Raw genomic sequence first — 18,413 nt, forward strand, 5'->3', positions numbered from 1 at the left:
TCTGGCCCACTGCCTGGATGCACATGGTGCTCAAGCTGAGAGTGACTTTTACATATTCAAATGGTTGGAAAAATAGAATAATAATATTTTGTGATGTGTGAAAATTATATATTTATGGCTGCTTATATGTTACAACAGTTGAATAGTTATGACAGAGACTGCATGGCTCACAAAGCCTAAAATATTTGCTATCCAGCACTTTATAGTGCTTTCCAAACTTTAATCTCTACTGGAATCAAATCACCTTGGTATCTTGTTGAAATGCAGGTTTTATTCATTCATTTATTTATTTATTTATTTATTTTGACAGGCAGAGTGGATAGTGAGAGAGAGAGAGAGAAAGGTCTTCCTTTTGCCGTTGGTTCACCCTCCAATGGCCGCCACGGCCGGTGCGCTGCGGCCGGCGCACTGCGCTGATCCGAAGCCAGGAGCCAGGTGCTTCTCCTGGTCTCCCATGCGGGTGCAGAGCCCAAGGACTTGGGCCATCCTCCACTGCACTTCCCGGGCCACAGCAGAGAGCTGACCTGGAAGAGGGGCAACCGGGACAGAATCCAGCGCCCTGACCGGGACTAGAACCTGGTGTGCTGGCGCCTCAGGCAGAGGATTAGCCTAGTGAGCCGCAGCACCAGCTGAAATGCAGGTTCTAATTCAGTAGATCTGTGCTGCAATCTGAGAGTATTCATTTTTAACAAGCTCCAAATTGTGTATGAAGGGGTGAGGAGGGTTGTTTGTTTGTGTTGTTCAGCTCCCATGATTTTATTGTGCTGATCAAGGTAATGGGTGATTATCCCAGAGGCGGCAAATGGGAAACTAATTAGAAAGCCAGATCCAGCTCACAAATGCGTTTTCTGTGTTTTAGAGATCTCCAGCTTCTCTTGAAACACTGGAAGATTGGGGCCTGAAATTCCACGTGGCAATTGGGCTGAATCTAGGCTACTTCCTTCTGACCGGAAACACACTCTTGAATTTCCACAATCCTCACCACTTCCTGAGTGTTACAGTTCAACTATTTCACTTGTTTATGTTACCTGCCTGTCTCCTGCAGTCATTTGAGTTTGTGACCTATGGAAAAGACTTCTATGCATCCACTCTGTCTATATTAACCCATTTCTCATTAATAGAACCCCTTAATTTTAGTTGGCACATAGCTTACCCAGCCTTTCCCAGTCTTTCTTCAGCTAAATATGTGTACCCAACTAAATTCTAGCCAATGGGATATGAGTGAAAGTGACAGGTACAACTCTTTTGATGCATTCTTAAAATAAAGGGTTATGCCCACCCCTAACACTGTCCCCCTTTTCTGAAGACTCAATGGCTGGAAAGCAGATGTGCAAGTACGAGCTGGAACATCTATCTTACATCATGGCATGGGAAAGCATGTTGAGGATGATGAAAGAACACGATCCTCAGTAACACAGAGCCACCCTGTCAGCCCTGAATTTTTCTGACATTTATATGTGAGACAGAAACTTTTCCACTGAAGCCATTGTAATTTTTGGCTTTCTTTAAATATGAGTTGAAATGGTATCCTAAATGATGACCAACTTAGGACTACTCCAAACTGAAGTATCTGATATGCCCTGTATTCAAAGGCTTCAGGGAAATATTACAGTGGATAAACTTATCAAAGCATAATAAAATAAACTCCTAGAACCAAATTTGTTTATTGAAGCTGTCTGAAATCTTATCTTACCCCCTAAATCTGCATTCCTATTATCCACTGAAAATCATAGCAGATGTCTAGTGTTATATGGCAAGTGGGACAAGAAGGTAAACAGGAAAATAGAAAAACAAAATCACTAAGGGTTCATGGTTTCTGCTTCTTTACATGTCAGGCCATCTAAGGCCACAGTCCAGAGGGAGCACATATGATCTTGAAACTCAGAAGAAGTCTCCCAACAAAAGTATATGTCGGGCCAGGGCTGTGGTGCAATGGGTTAAAGCCCTGGTCTGCTGTGCCGGCATCCCATATGGATGCCGGTTTGTGTCCCAGCAGCTCCACTTCGGATCCAGCTCTCTGCTATGACCTTGGAGGGCAGTGGAAGATGGTCCAAGACTTTGGGCCCCTGCAACCACGTGGGAGGCTCAGAGGAGGCTTCTGGCTCCTGATTTTGGATCACCACAGCTCTGGCCATTGCAGCCATTTGGAGAGTAAACCAGCAGATGGAAGACCTCTCTCACTGTCTCTACCTCTCTCTGTAACTCTGTCTTTCAAATAAATAAAATAAATCTTTTTTAAAAAAATTGTTCCTATTAAAAATTTTAAAATGTTTGAGAAAATGGAAATAATAACTGCCCTTTTTGATTGCTATAAATTATATACAAGGAATTAAATATTATGCTGTGTCCCCACAAAATGTACAATAAAAATGTTAGGGGCTGGCACTTTGGCTCGGTGGGTTAAGTCACCAGCTACAATGCTGGTGGCCCATATAGGTCCTAGCTTGAGTCCCAGCTGCTCAATATCTGATCCAGATTTCCTGCTAATGTGCCTGGGAAAGCAGCAAAAGATGGCCCAAGTGTGTGGGCCCTGGCACCTACATGGGAGACCTGGGTGGATTTCCAGGCTCCTGCCATTGCAGTCATTTGGGGAAAGAACCAGCAGGTCAAAGAATTCTCTCTCTCTGTGTCTCTCACCTCACCCCCGCCTCTCCCTCTCTTTCTTTGTCTGTAACTCTGCCTTTCAAATAAATAAATAAATCTTTAAAAAATAGATTAGTTTTGGTGCTAAGATTTCCCTGTCCTTGAGGGGCTGGGAACCTCCATTCATGCAGATTTCATCTTCTCTTGGAAAATGGCATCTGAAGCACTCCTGTCCTCTAACAACATTTAGAAATTTATTTTGCTGGTCCTTCTACCTTAATCTTCCACAAAGTGTCCCCTCTTTCTTTCAGAATACCTTTAAAACCTTTTATTTTCTGGGGCTGGCATTGTGGCACAATGGGTTAAGCCACAGCCTGCAGTGCCAGCATCCCATATCAGAGCAAGGCTTTGATTCCTGGCTGCTCCACTTCTGATCTAGCTCCCTGCTAATGTGCCTGGAAAGGCAGCAGAAGATGACCCAAGTACTTGGGCCCTTGCCACTCATGTGTGAAACCAGGATAGAATTTCTGGCTTCAGTGAGGGGCTGGGCCAGAATGTTGGGACCATGTTGGGAGTGAAGCTGCAGATGGAAGATCACTTTCTCTATATGTTTGTGTGTGTCATTATGCCTTTCAAATAAATAAAATAATTTTTTTAGAAAAAAACTCTTATTTTTCTAGTTTCCATTATTTCAAGATGTTCTCCACCCATTCTTTCAACATCCTGTGTCCTGTTTCCTCATCTTGAGTTGAGTGTGGACTGTCCTGAAACATGGCCTCCACATTTTCTTGTTATCAGAAATCATTATATTTATTATTGACAACTTTCTTGTATTTTAAAATATTTATTTATTTATTTGAAAGGTCAAGTGACAGAGACAGGGGTGTGAAGGGAGAGGGAAGGAGACAGGGAGGGGGAGGGGGAGGGGGAGGGAAAGGGAAGAAACTCTTCCATCTGCTGGTTCACTTCCCAAATGGCCATGACAGGTAGGGCTGGGTCAGGCAGGAGCCAGGAGCCTGGCACTCATTCTGGTTTACCACATGGGTGGCAGGGGCCCAAGTAATCTTAGGCCATATCCTATTGTCTTCCAGGCACATTTACAGGGAGCTGGATCAGAAGCAGAGCAGCTGGCACTCCAGTATGGCATGCAGGCATCACAAGTGGTGGCTTAATCCACTGTGCCACAATGCTAGCCCCTTTTTAGGCAACTTTCTAGGCAAAGTTTATTACTCAAAGCTGTAATCTCAGTCATCTACTCTTTTTCACTTTCCCAATTCTGTAGGATTAGAGGTTCTTTAAAATTAACACTGCCTCTTCTCTCTTTAGATTCTTTGTACTTCTAATTCCTGCCTCCCAAGTGACTTTTTCTTTTTCTTTCAATCTGTCCCAACTAGATAAACTCCGTTGTAGGTCCTGACTGTCGAGGAACAACTTAATACTTTATCCCTTTTAGTATTTTTTTGCTCTACTTAATGCTATTGGTTGAACTATTTAACTTACACATAATTATTCTTAGGTATTTAAATTTAACTGGAAAGTGATCCCTGTTAAATATAAAAGTGGGAATAAGAGAGGGAGGGGATGTACAGTTTGGCACATGCTCACTCGGACTTGCCCCTAATGGTAGAGTTAGAAACGTGCCAGGGGATTCCAATTCAATCCCATCAAGGTGGCATGTACCAATGCCATCTCACTAGTCCAAGTGATCAGTTTAAGTTCACAATTGATCATAATGATAGGATTAAGAGTTAAAGAGATCACATAAACAAGACCAGTGTCTGCTAATATTAGCTGATAGAATTAAAAAGGAGAGAACGATCCAACATGGGAAGTGGGATACACAGCAGACTCATAGAATGGCAGATGTCCTAAACAGCACTCTGGCCTCAGAATCAGCCCTTAAGGTATTCATATCTGGCTAAAAAGCCCATGAGAGTATTTTAGGCATGGAAAGCCAAGACACTCTGGCAAAAAAAAAAAAAAAAAAAAAAGAGGACCTAAATGAAAGATATCTGTGACTGATATCCCAGTGGAAAGAACAGGCTATCAAATAGGGAGGTACCTTTCTCTGAAGGGAGGAGAGAACTTCCACTTTGACTATGGCCTTGTCTAAATAAGATCGGTGTTGGCGAACTCAAAAGGCTTCCATAGCTTTGGCAACTCGTGACAAGAGCTTTGGGCGATTACTGATGCCATAAACAAGAGTGTCAAATTGTTAAGTCAACAACAAGAATCACTGTGCACTTACTCCCCATGTAGGATCTCTGTCCTTAATGTGTTGCACTATGTGAATTAACAGTATAACTAGTACTCAAACAGTACTTTACACTTTGTGTTTCTGTGTGGGTGCAAATTGTTTAAATCTTTACTTAGTATTTACTAAATTGATCTTCTGTATATAAAGATAATTGAAAATGAATCTTGATGAAGAATGGGATGGGAGAGGGAGTGGGAGATGGGATGGTTGCAGGTGGGTTGAAGGTTATGGGGGGAAAAAGGCCACTGTAATCCAAAAGCTGTACTTTGGAAATTTATATTTATTAAATAAAAGTTAAAAAAATTGCTGCTATGGGTTGCATTAATTAAAGAAGGCTTAACATTTGTAACATAAGACCCCAAATTAAATAGTATAAATTCCACAGAAGTTTATTTCTCTCTTACATAACAGTTCAGGAGAGGTATTTCATTTCATGCTGTGTGAGTGTGTGTGTGTGTGTGTATGTGCGTGTGTGTAAGGTGTCTGTTCTACACAATGAGGCCCTACCCAGATGGGCTCTGTTTTCCTCAACCTATAGATTCCACAGTTGCTGTGATCATTGCTGTCTTCACTTTTTGTGAAATGGAAAGAACCAGAGTGATTGTATGTGAAGTTTCATAGGTCAGGCCTGGAAATGGCATACAAGTTTCCACTCCTAATCCACTGTAGAGAATTTAGTGCCAAGGCTATATCTAACTCTGAGGAATCCAGTGAGGCTGAGCCTACAGATCTTCCTACAAATCTACTATAGATGGAGAGACTAGATTTTGAAATGTAGGTCTCTGACACCTACATCTATTTTTAAACCGTGTTACTGGAACACCACTTGCCTTCCCTAAAGCTCTATCTTTCCGTCCAGGTCATCAATGATCATCACTGTGTCTGCTGTGAAACAAACATCTGGTTTCACTGCCTCTTTTTATCTTTTATTCCATCAGAACTTCTAGGACCTATCTTCAGGCAAGTCCAGTTGAATTTTTCAGATAACTAACTTGCCTCATAAGATGTTCACTAAGTGTTGGCTGTATCTTGTTAGAATCTCTGACCTTCATCCTCCTTCCATTCCTTCAAGCTGCGCCCTCCCAAACATGTGCTTAATGGTTAGTTCCTTCCTAAAGTCCAAGAATCAATGTAAGTCTCAACCATAGAATATAAAGAAGTAGCATTAACTTCACTTGCATAATAGCAGCAGGGAATTTTACACCTGAAACAGAGCTCTATACCTATATGTTGATCAAGTGAAAAGAAGACCTCCTAGTGCAATATTTCAATTTCATAATGCTCTTCCAGTTCAGCACTTTAACAAGTACATCCTATGACAAAAAGCAAGATATTTATGAGTGAAAAAAAAACAAGCATGTAGTAATGGATCTTTGATCATTAATCCAGGGATACTTGGCATAGACATCTTAACTAACAATCTTTTCTTCTTCTTGGGGACATTTGGCTTGTTGTACATTTGGCATACTCAACACTTGCCCATGCAAGATTTGCAGTTCTCATATGAGCTCTCTCAAAAGTGTGGCACAAAGGAAATTATTTAGGCCAGTCCACAAAAGTATTGTTTCTCCAAGTGTGAATGGTAGCCAGTAGCACCAGAATTACCTACTGAATCAGAACTTTTGAGGATATAGATCTGGGGAATCTGCATGCTTAATAAGCTCTCTGTTTCCTTGTTTAAAAACAATTTAAACTTGAGCCATCTTCCACTACTTTCCCAGGCATATTAGCAGGAAGCTGGATCAGAAGTGGAGCAGAGGGACATGAACTGGTGCCCATATGGGATGCTGGTGCTGCAGGCAGCGGCTTTACCTGCTATGCCACAGCATCAGCCCCTGGGTTGTATTTATTCCCACTAATTTTGGGAAAGGTAAGGAAAGGGATTTTGAGTCAAGAGAGAGTTCAAGAAACTGTAAAATAGCCCGAATCACTGGGTAAGAAAACACAGGACATTCTTGATCCTGAAGAAAAAAGTGGAGAAAAGATCATTCAAGGCATATTTGGCTCAAAATTCTAGCCCATTAAATGGAAATTCCCTGTAGATCATCCCTGAATTATGACTGATTTGTTTTAAACATTAAAAATATTTACTAACAATTATTATACATATGTATGGGATAAAGTGTGACTTTGTGCTTCTAGAAGCATTTTTTAAATTTTATTTTAAGTTTTAACAATTTTAACATTTTTCCACAGTCACAGCATATGTATATATTGTAGATACACACATATATGTATACTATTTTTCTTGAAAATGTAGATATTAATATAACAAAATAGGGATTCATGACAATTGATTATAAAGTGAAGAAAGAAGGGTACATCGTTATGTACATGGTGTAATTCAGTGAAAACAGTATTTATAAATATATACCAATAATAAGACTGATTTTAAGCCTTCTTCACTAGTTCTAAATGTCTGCTCCCATGAACTTGTCTACTTGTCTTTGTCAGAATTCATGTCTTAAGGTCTAGGTCACAATCTGCATTTGTGTAAGGTAGTCTTGTACCCTCTTGTTATGATTTCTTTTTTACTCCAAAGCCTGAACATTTTTTTTCACCTTGTGACCAATCCCAAGGGCTCAAGATCTTTCCCCTGTTTCTGTACAAATGTGATTTCCAGAGCCAAGATACAACAGGTGCAGGTAGTTAAAAATAATTCTTTGGCAAGTAGATTTGTAATCAGTTTCATTTTCAGTCCACTTCAGCCTGTGGTGATGACTCATACTCTATAGTATTCGGGCCCTGCTGCTTCTTTTATGGTGTGTGTGTGTGTGTGTGTGTGTGTGTTTCAGCCATGAGAGGATCCCACCCACCCCTTTCAGGCTTCTGATAAATATGATCAAGGCTGAGTATATCCTCTGTTCTCCAAAGGGTCAAAATAAGGAGGCAGAGAAATGTCCAGAGTGTCACAGACTCTTTTAGAAGTCCACACAGAATGAGACCACTTTTAATGTGAGCCAGTGGCCTATGAAATAAATTCCAGGACCTGCCAGGAACACATTCCTACCTATTCCTAGCAGCTTGGAAGATTCCATTTTGTCCTTGCCCTTGCATGACTTTATTTTTCTCCGGTGTAGGACTCAGGGGATCAGAGTCCTGATCCTCTCTGTTTGACAATGTAGTCACAATACTGACAATAATGGTAATGATGACTAGTTTAAATGTCAGTTCTTTTAGGAAGAAGTCTATGATCTGTCAGCTAATAGTGTGGTATGATCTTTCTCCCATGACATGTATACTTAGTTCACACACTGCATCTCTAAGTCAAAGTGATTCATGTGCCTGTTAACTTTCACTTGAATCTCTCGGCTCCTTGGAAGCAAGGGTCATATCTTTTTATGCTTTTACTCTCCACAGTGTCTAGTACAGTGCTCTACACATGACAGACATTCTAACACTTATCTCTCCATATTGTCTATGGGCTCTTTAACCCAACCTACCAATGTCCAGTATGCCTGAAATTTATTATTATTTATTAAATTGCTTGGGGCCAGCATTGTGGTGCAGTGGGTTAAGCTGCTACCTGCAATGCCAGTATTCCATATTAGAGTACTGGTTTGAGTTTTGGCTCCACTTTTTAAAAAAAGATTTATTTATTTGAAAGGCAGAGTGGGGGGAGGGGAGAGACACCTTCCATCCGCTGGTTCACTCTCCAAATGGCTAGGCTAAAACTAGGAGCCAGGAGATTCTTCTGGTTCCACCACATGGGTGCAGGGCCCAGCCAGTTGGGTCATCCTCTGCTGCTTTCCCAGGTGCATTAGCAGGGAGCTGGATCAGAAGTGGAGCAGCTGGGACTGGATCCAGCACCCATATGAAATGCTGGCATCATAGGTAGTGGCTTTACCCACTACACCACATCGCTGGTCTTCTCCAGTTCTACTTCTAATCCATCTCCCTGCTGATGCATGTGGGAAGGCAGCACAAAATGGCCCAAGTATTTGAGTCCTTGCTACCCATTTGGGAGACCTGAATGGAGTTCTTAGCTTCTGGCTTTGGCCTGGCCAAGCTTAAAGATTTGAGGTCATTTGGGTAGTGAACCAGTGGATGGAAGATCTCTTTCTTTCTTTTTTAAGATTTATTGATTTATTTGAAACTCAGAGTTACACAGAAAGAGGAGGGACAGAGAAACGGAGAAGTCTTCCATCTGCTGATTCACTTCCCAATTGGCCACAACAGCCAGAACTCCGCCTATCCAAAGCCAGGAGCCAGGAGCCAGGAGCCAGGAGCTTCCTCTGAGTCTTCCCACTCTGGTGCAGGGGCCCCAAGGACTTGAGCCATCTTCTACTGCTTTCGCAGGCCATCGCAGAGAGCAGGATTGGAAGTGGAGCAGCCGGGACTTGAACCAGTGCCCATATGGAATGCCAGCAGTGCAGGTGGCAGCTTTACCTGCTACACCACATCACTGGCCCCAGGAAGATCTCTTTCTTTATGTCTCTCCCTCCCTGCTCCCCTTTCTGTCACTCTTTTAAATAAATAGGTAAATGAAATCTTTACAGATTATTATTATTATTATTATTATTATTAGAGAGAGAGAAAGAGAGAGATCTCATGTGTGCATTCACTTCCCAAATACCTGCTACAGCCGGGGCTAGGCTAGACTGAAGCTGGAAACTTAGTCAACATCTCCTATGCAGATGGCAGGACTCAGCTGCCTAAGCCATTACTTGTTGCCTCCAAGGGTGTGCATTAGTAGGAAAGTAGAATCAGGAGTGGAGCTTGGATTCCAACTCAGGCACTTTGTTGTGGGATGTGGGAATCCCAAGTGCCTTCTTAACTGTTATGTTAAATGCTTATCCATGAAAATTATTTAATGCATTCAATTAAAGTGCAGCCACTAAAGAATACACTGTCTCTGTCATAGATTTTGGCCTGTGGCTCTGTTCCACAAGAAACAGGAATGTGAATGTCTTCCTTTCAGTCCATATGGAGTACATCAACAAAAATCTACATTAAACTTTAAAATTACTCTTCACTGGGACTTTGGCAATATTCAAAGGGAAAAAAGGAATAAACTACAAACTTACTGAGATTATGATAGGCTAAAATGTATAAAACACACAATTATTCTTAGGTGTTTAAATTTAACTGAAAAGTGATCTCTGTTAAATATAAGAGTGGGAATAAGAGAGGGAGGAGATGTACAATTTGGGACATGCTCAAGCTGACTTGCTCCAAATGGTGGAGTTAGAAATGTGCCAGGGGATTCCAATACAGTCACATCAAGGTGGCATGTACCAATGTCATCTCACTAGTCCAAGTGATCAATTTCAGTTCACAATTGATCACACTGCTAGGTCTAAGACTCAAAGGGATCACACAAACAAGACTAGTGTCTGCTAATACCAACTGATAGAATAAAAGAGAGAGAACCATCCAACATGGGAAGCAGGATACACAGCAGATCATAGAATGGCAGATGTCCTAAACAGCACTCTGGCCTCAGAATCAGCCCTTAAGGCATTTGGATCTGGCTCAAGAGCCCATGAGAGTATTTTAGGCATGGAAAGCCAAGACACTCTGGCAAAAACAAAAAATGACCTAAATGAAAGATATCTGTGAGGGAGATCCCAGTGGAAAGAACGGGCCATCAAAGAAGGAGGTACCTTTCTCTGAAGGGAGGAGAGAACTTCCACTTTGACTATGGCCTTGTCTAAATAAGATCGGAGTTGGCGAACTCAAAAGGCTTCCATAGCTTTGGCAACTCATGATAAGAGCTTTGGGCGATTACTGATGCCATAAACAAGAGTGTCAAATTGTTAAGTCAACAACAGGAGTCACTGTGCACTTACTCCTCATGTAGGATCTCTGTCCTTAGTGTGTTGTTCAATGTGAATTAATGCTATAACTAGTACTCAAAGAGTATTTTACACTTTATGTTCTGTGTGGGTGCACACTGTTGAAATCTTTACTTATTATATACTAAATTGGTCTTCTGTTTATAAAGAGAATTGAAAATGAATCTTGATGTGAATGGAATGGGAGAGGGAGTGGGAATTGGGAGGGTTGCAGGTGGGAGGGAAGTTATGGGGTTGAAAAAGCCATTGTAATCCATAAGCTGTACTTTGGAAATTTATATTTACTAAATAAAAGTTTAAAAAAAGTAGGGGCCGGCGCCGCGGCTCACTAGGCTAATCCTCCGCCTAGCGGCGCCGGCACACCGGGTTCTAGTCCCGGTTGGGGTGCCGGATTCTGTCCCGGTTGCCCCTCTTCCAGGCCAGCTCTCTGCTGTGGTCACGGAGTGCAGTGGAGGATGGCCCAGGTGCTTGGGCCCTGCACCCCATGGGAGACCAGGAAAAGCACCTGGCTCCTGGCTCCTGCCATCAGATCAGCGCGGTGCGCCGGCCGCAGCGCTCTGGCCGCGGCGGCCATTGGAGGGTGAACCAATGGCAAAAGAAGACCTTTCTCTCTGTCTCTCTCTCTCACTGTCCACTCTGCCTGTCAAAAAAAAAAAAAGTAGGAAAAATGGGCAATAAAGAAATGCTAAAATGAGATGTTAAAGATAAATACAAATATATCAGTAATAGTAATAAAAATGATACATGTACTAAATTATCCATTTAAAAGACAATTTGTGGCGGGCGCCACGGCTCAATAGGCTAATCCTCCGCCTAGCGGCGCCGGCACACTGGGTTCTAGTCCCGGTCGGGGTGCCGGATTCTGTCCCGGTTGCTCCTCTTCCAGGCCAGTTCTCTGCTGTGGCTCGGGAATGCAGTGGAGGATGGCCCAAGTGCTTGGGTCCTGCACCCGCATGGGAGACCAGGAGAAGCACCTGGCTCCTGCCTTCGGATCAGTGCGGTGCGCCGGCCGCAGTGTGCTGGCCGCAGCGGCCATTGGAGGGTGAACCAACGGAAAAAGGAAGACCTTTCTCTGTGTCTCTCTCCCTCTCACTGTCCACTCTGCCTGTAAAAAAAAAAAAAAAGACAATTTGTGGGGCAGGTGTTTAGCACAGCATTTCAGACACCCACGTCTCATTTTGGAGTGCCTGCTTTGAGACCTGGCTCCAATTCTAGGCCACCTTCCTGCTAATGTACATTCTGGGAAGGCAGCGGATGATGTCTCAAGCATTTGAGTTCCCGCTACCAACATAGGAAAACCAGATGGAGTTCCTGACTCCTGACTTCACTCTGGCTTTTGTGAGTATTTGGGGGAATGAACTAATGGATGAAAGATTTCTCTGTTTCTCTGCCTTTCTACTTTTCAAACAAATGAAAATAAATAAATAAATAAAAAAAATAAACTAAAGGACAGACATTGTGGTGCAGTGGGTTAAGCCACTGCCTGTGTGATGTTGACATCCCATATTTATGCACCAGTTCAAGTCCCAGCTGCTCTGCCTCCAATCCAGCTCACTGTTAATGTGCCTGGGAAGCAGGAAGATGGCCCAAGTACCTGGGCCCCTGCTACCCATGTAGGAGACCTGGATAGAGTTCCTGGCTCCTGGCTTTGGCCTGGTCCAGTCTTGACCATTGTGGTCATTTGGGGAGTGAACCAGTGGATGGAAGATTCATTCTCTCTCTCTCTCTCTCTCTCTCTCCCTCTCTGCATTTCAAATAGATAAAATAATTTAAAAAATTGGAAAGACATTTTTCAGAATAAGTAAAATAACAATACTATCTATATTCTGTTACAAATGAAACACTTAAAACAATGATACAGAGAAATTGTTAGTAGTAAAAGGATTGGAGAAAAATGTTAGGACAGTGTTACATCATAAAAGTAGATTTTATGTTCTGTATGCTAAAATGAGGTATCGAAATTGAAATTTCAAAAAATTCCATGTTCAATAGCATTGAAAATATGGAAATATTTAGGGGTAAATCTGACAAAAGAAGTTCAACACCTGAATGTCTACAAAATGAAAACTATAAAACACTGCTAAGAGAAATTAAAAAAGACATAAATAAATTGAGGACACACCTTATTCATGGATTGGAAAAGTCAATATTATTAAGATTATAATATTGTTAAGATGTTGTAATTCTCCCCTAAATTGATCTACAGATTTAAGCAATTCCCATTAAAATCACAGAAGATTTTTCCAGAAAAAGATAAATTAATCCTAAAATTCACCTGGAAGCAGAATAGCCAAACCTGTCTTGAATAAAGATGGAAGTTGGTGGACTTTTGCTCCTTGATTTCAGAATTTACTATAAAAGTGATCATTAAAGACAGTGTGCTACTGGCATAAAGAAAGATCTATAGATAAATGGTACATATCGAGAATCCATAAATAAACTCACAGTTCAGTAGTGAAATGATGATATTCACAAATGGTGGATTAATTGTATTTAACCACATGCGAAAATGGGAACTTTGTACTATACCCAAATTAACTCAAAATGGTTCAGATATCTAAACACAAAACCTCCAACTATAAACCTTCTAGAAGAAAATCTTTGTATTTTTGTGCCATGGATTGAATTGCCTCCCAAATTCATATGTTTAAGTCCTAACCTTTAATGTAACTGTACCTGGATATCAAAACAATAGCTATCATTACTACACTCTTATTATGCAGCAGGTAGTTGATTTACATTATTCACAGCCATCCAAGTAGTGGAGTTGCAATTCCAACCTAGATCTTTTGAACTACAAAGACTGTATTCTTTCTATTATACCGGGGATTTTTCAAGTATTTTCATAAAAATCATTTTTCAAACAAAGATTTCACATGGAAACCTAACAAATAAAAAACAACAGACTTTTGTGGTTTAAAGAGAGGTAAGGACCAAGAACCCTCTGTGCTGGATTCTTTGTTAATAATAACTGATAATGCTCTGTGGCTGGCATTGAGTTAAACATTTCTTGTGTATTAACTCATTTAATGCTCACAAAAGCCATATGAGGTAGGAACTGTTATTATCCCCATTTTTCATATGAGAAAATTGAGGCTCAGAGAAATTACAATACTTGCTCATGATCACAGATATAGTAAGAGATGGAACTGGAATTAAAACCCAGGCAGCAGGGCCGGTGCTGTGGCACAGCGGGTTAATGCCCTGGCCTGAAGTGCCAGCATCCCGTATGGGTGCCAGTTGTAGTCCTGGCTGCTCCTCTTCTGATCCAGCTCTCTGTTATGGCCTGGGATAGCAGTAGAAGATGGCCCAAGTCCATGGGCCCCTGCACCCACGTGGGAGACCTGGAAGAAGCTCCTGGATCCTGGCTTTGGATCGGTGCAGCTCTGGCCGTTGCAGCCATCTGGGGAGTGAACCAGAGAACGGAAGACCTCTCCCTCTGTCTCTACTTGTCACTGTTGTCACTGTAACTCTGTCTTTCAAATAAATAAAATAAATCTTTAAAAAAGATGGCCCAAGTTCTTGGCCCCTGCACCCATGTGGGAGACCTGGAAGAAGCTCTGGCTCCTGGCTTTGGATCGGCACAGCTCTGGCTGTTGTCTGTTTTGGTCAATTGGGGAGTGAACCAGTGGATGGAAGATCTCTCTCTCTCTCTCTCTCTCTGCCTCTCCTCTCTCTGTGTAACTCTGAGTTTCAAATAAACAAATTAAAAAAAAAACAAACCAGGTATCCTGGCTCCATAGCCAGAACCCTAGAATTCCACTGAACAGTTTGAAAAACACTGCATTCCTTCATACTACTTCTACACTACACATTACAATAGACTGCACCCTTCCCATCAAGGCCACCTTTTCACAATGGCATACCTACCCATATTCATGATTTTGCTTATGCTGTTTTCCTACCTGATATACTACTTTCTCAAGTGACCTAGATTATCCTCATCCTTCAAGGTACACTTAAGTGTCACTTCTTTCACGAAGTTTTTCCTAAAAACTTGAGTGCTAAGTGACTTCCTTCTCCTTAGAATCCTCTGCATGTGAAGTTTGAAGTGGTTTGTGAAGTATATTCCAGGAAACCTCAGGATTAATGATGATGCCTCAGGGACTGTCTGGGAGGAGAAAAGGGGTTAAGCAGATGAGGGTCCCCGATCCCAATTGCTCCAATAAAAGTAAGCCTTCTCTTTTATGTTGTTCAGGTATGGCTTCCACATAAAATTTTATATGAATAAAGGACCTATTAATATTAACAAAAGAAAGGTGTAACAAACTGCCACTCTATTTTAAGATGTGTTTTACCTTCCAATTATAACATCAAACCATATGGTTTTTTTTTGGGTCAATATAAGTCAAATACTAAAAATTTTCCTATGGTTCAAACCAACATATACTTGTTTTATATTCCTGATTTCACATGCATTGTCCAGCACAGGTTGGAAGAAAGTCACAGAAGGCTTTAAACAGAATATGCATAGTGGGAACAGAAACAGTTTTGGAGATCAGTAGAAAGAGCTGGGAAGGCGATGGAACACACATGTACTAGAAAAATGATGGTTGAGGCCAGTGAACATTTTGTGGCCTCTGAAGGCATTTCAGCTGCTTCATGAATCTGAAACTATTTATAAGATCCAATTAACCCAGAAATAGCTCTGGGAGCAGGGTGTCCCCTGTAAATACAAAGACATTGAAATGTAATGCCAATACTTCTTGCAAGTGGTTCTTAAATATTTTGTCTCAAAACCATATTTAGGATAATGCAGCTGAGTTACATGGGGAAAAAGTGATCTTGTCAGCAGTCCTTGGAGGTGATCCAAATTTTTTCATTAGATTTGCATAAGAAATAATTATTTGCACAAGTTGGAACTGCCTTTGCAAAGTGATCTTTAACAGAAACCAAATCTTTTTCTTTATTGCAATGGCTGGCACAGGATTTTTCTCTGTGTCAACACCTAGTGATTATTAGGAGAGTATTGCCTTTCAAGGAATTACAAAACTTTGTGTCAATGTAAAATACAGGCTGAGAGTTCTTTTAACCAACCCCCTTACCATACCACAAGAATCTAAACAGCAGCAAAAGCTATGTTGCTATCAGGCCAGCAGAGGGAGGACAAGTCCAGAATACAACATTTTCCCAGTGGAAGGCGAGATGAAAAAGCAGGAAAAGTCAGAAAAGTGTCAACAAGAGTCCACTGCTTAACATTTTCCGAAACAATTTCCCAAAAAGTTTGTCAAGGGATTCTCTCAAGATCCCATGTGGAAGACAGAGCATAATTATGGCTAAATCTATTTAAATGATGAGGAATGAAGAAGAGACTGAACCTCTTTCAGAGGTTTCAGAGGTTGCCCCAAAGCAGAAGGAGGAGTTGGGAAAGAGCTTGTTGGCTGGATCTCTGCAGGAAGACGGTAGAATCCTGCATTTTAGAGCTAGAATTGGCAGGGCTCAGGAAAGACTCTACCCATACAATTTGCCTTTAGAGTGAAATTTGAGGACTGAGGTAGAGAGGAAAAGAATTTTGACTATAGAGTCAGATAGAGCTGACTTAATACTCAGCAGTGCTACAGGCTAGCTGTGTGACCTTAGGAAAGTGATTTTTGAGTCTGAGCATCTTTACCTCATGTGTAAAGTTGGGATAATACTATGAACCTCATATCATTCTGTTATAAAGATAATGTATTTGAAGTGCCTAGCACAGAGTAAGCACTCAATGAATATGATACTATTGCCTGGGTGCCAAGCAGTTAGCAAGGTGGGAATTGTCAATGCATCTCCTCACATGGAATGTGGAGCCCATGGAACTTCTGACATCCAGGAATGGGAAAGGACTCACCATCTCAAATCTTCTGACTCCCAAATGTGGCTGCTTTCTCTTACCCTGAGAGAGACAAAGTTCTATTTAAAGAGGCACCGCTTCTGCCTCCTACTGCCCAGAGTTTCTGAAAGAAACACACAGCAGGAAAATGACATAAAGATTGACAAAGCCACATAGTAAGCAAATGCAGATTACCCTAGTAAGAGATGAAGAGAAATACAGAAGAGCTAGAGAGCATAAATCTGGGCCAATGGGATTCAGCACACATGCATTTTGAACTCTCTCTCTCTCTGTGTGTGTGTGTGTGTGTGTGTGTGTGATTTTTCAAGTTAAAGGGTACATTCATCCAGTGGGCCAGGAGTGAGTGAAGTGGGGATTTTGAGATTCACTATAGTGTGGAGAGAAAAATATTTGCAGTCTCCTGGTAAGCCATCCCTAGATTTCAGTTTATATTTTTGAGTAGCTAATAACTACCAATAAAAATGCAAGTTACAAAAACTTATATAATGAAGAGAATGTGTGCCTTCCTCCCCTGGTTTTGAACCTCCAAATTCACAGTCCTTTGGGAAATTACTGTTAAGGGTTTCTTGAATCTTCACACACATGTAGCATACCTGCACATGCTCTTCTGATTCTTGCTTTTTTTGTTTGTTTAAAAAAAGAGATGATTTATTTATTTATTTGAAAGACAGAGTTACAGAAAGAGAGAGGCCATTGTAATCCATAAGCTGTACTTTGGAAATTTATATTTATTAAATAAAAGTTAAAAAAATAAAAAAAAATCAAGAATGTATTTCATTTTTTAAAAAAAAAAATTTATTTATTTATTTGAAAGGTAGAGTTATATAGAGAGGGAGATCTTCCATCCACTTGTTCAATCCCACGATGGTGGCAACCTCCACTCCGAAACCAGGAGCCTGAAACTCAATCCAGGTCTCCCACGTATGTGCAGGTGCCCAAGGACTTGGGCCATCTTCTGCTGCTTTCCCAGGCATGTTAACAGGGTGCTGGATCAGAAGTGGAGCAGCCAGGACTCACTGAAACCAGTGCTGTTTTGATATGGGGTGCTGGTGTTGCAGGCTGGAGCCCAACCTGCTGTGCCACAATGCAGGCCCCTTGTATTTCCTTTTATATGTATATAAAAGAATATATATATATATATATATATATATATAAAGGTGTATTCAAATACTTTGCCAATTTTGGGTCACTGAGTTTTTTGTCTTATCATATCAGGTTGTAAGAGTTTTTCTGTTTTTTATACTTATTTTAAATTTTGTTTATTTTCATTTGATTTGAAAGGCAGAGAGACAGGGAGAGGGAGAAGGAAACAGATAAACAAGGAGAGATCTTCCATCTACTGGTTCACTCCCCTAAAGGCCTGCAATAGCCAGGCCTGGGCCAGGTGGAAGCCATGAGCCTAGAAATCCAGATTTCCCACATGGGTGGCAGTGACCCAAGTAGTTGGGCCATAATCAGCTGCCTCTCACCATCTGCATTAGTAAGAGGTTATGATAGGAATCACATAGCCTGGACTTGCTCATATGGGATGCAGGAGTCACAAGTGACAGCTTAACTGCTGTACCAAATGCATGCCACCAAATAAATTAGCCCTTTGTGATAGGAAGGACAAATATTTATGGCTCCATTTTGCCTTTTGTTATGCAGAAAGTTGAATTTGATATATCGTTTATCCTTTATTTCTCTGTGGCTTCTGGATTATATGTTATTGTTAGAAAGATTGTTAAACTATCCATGGGGCGCCGGCGCCGCGGCTCAATAGGTTAATCCTCCACCTAGTGGCGCCAGCACACCGGGTTCTAGTCCCGGTTGGGGCGCTGGATTCTGTCCCGGTTGCCCCTCTTCCAGGCCAGCTCTCTGCTATGGCCAGGGAGTGCAGTGGAGGATGGCCCAAGTGCTTGGGCCCTGCACCCCATGGGAGACCAGGAGAAGCACCTGGCTCCTG

At 41.5% G+C, this 18,413-nt stretch overlaps 1 long non-coding RNA gene across 3 annotated transcripts in view; it reads left to right on the forward strand.

The window, feature by feature from the left end:
- The window catches only part of LOC149119624 (uncharacterized), a 29,897-nt gene extending 28,101 nt beyond the window's left edge, over positions 1-1,796 (forward strand). For all 3 annotated transcript variants that reach the window (XR_016227623.1, XR_016227622.1, XR_016227624.1), the window contains exon 3: positions 860-1,796. This is a non-coding gene — a long non-coding RNA (uncharacterized LOC149119624). The remainder of the gene's footprint in view (positions 1-859) is intronic.
- The last annotated feature ends 16,617 nt before the right edge of the window (positions 1,797-18,413 follow it).

The sequence above is a fragment of the Oryctolagus cuniculus genome, chromosome X, assembly GCF_051225735.1.
Source record: "Oryctolagus cuniculus isolate XC-2025 breed Fujian yellow rabbit chromosome X, ASM5122573v1, whole genome shotgun sequence".
Lineage (NCBI taxonomy): Eukaryota > Metazoa > Chordata > Mammalia > Lagomorpha > Leporidae > Oryctolagus > Oryctolagus cuniculus.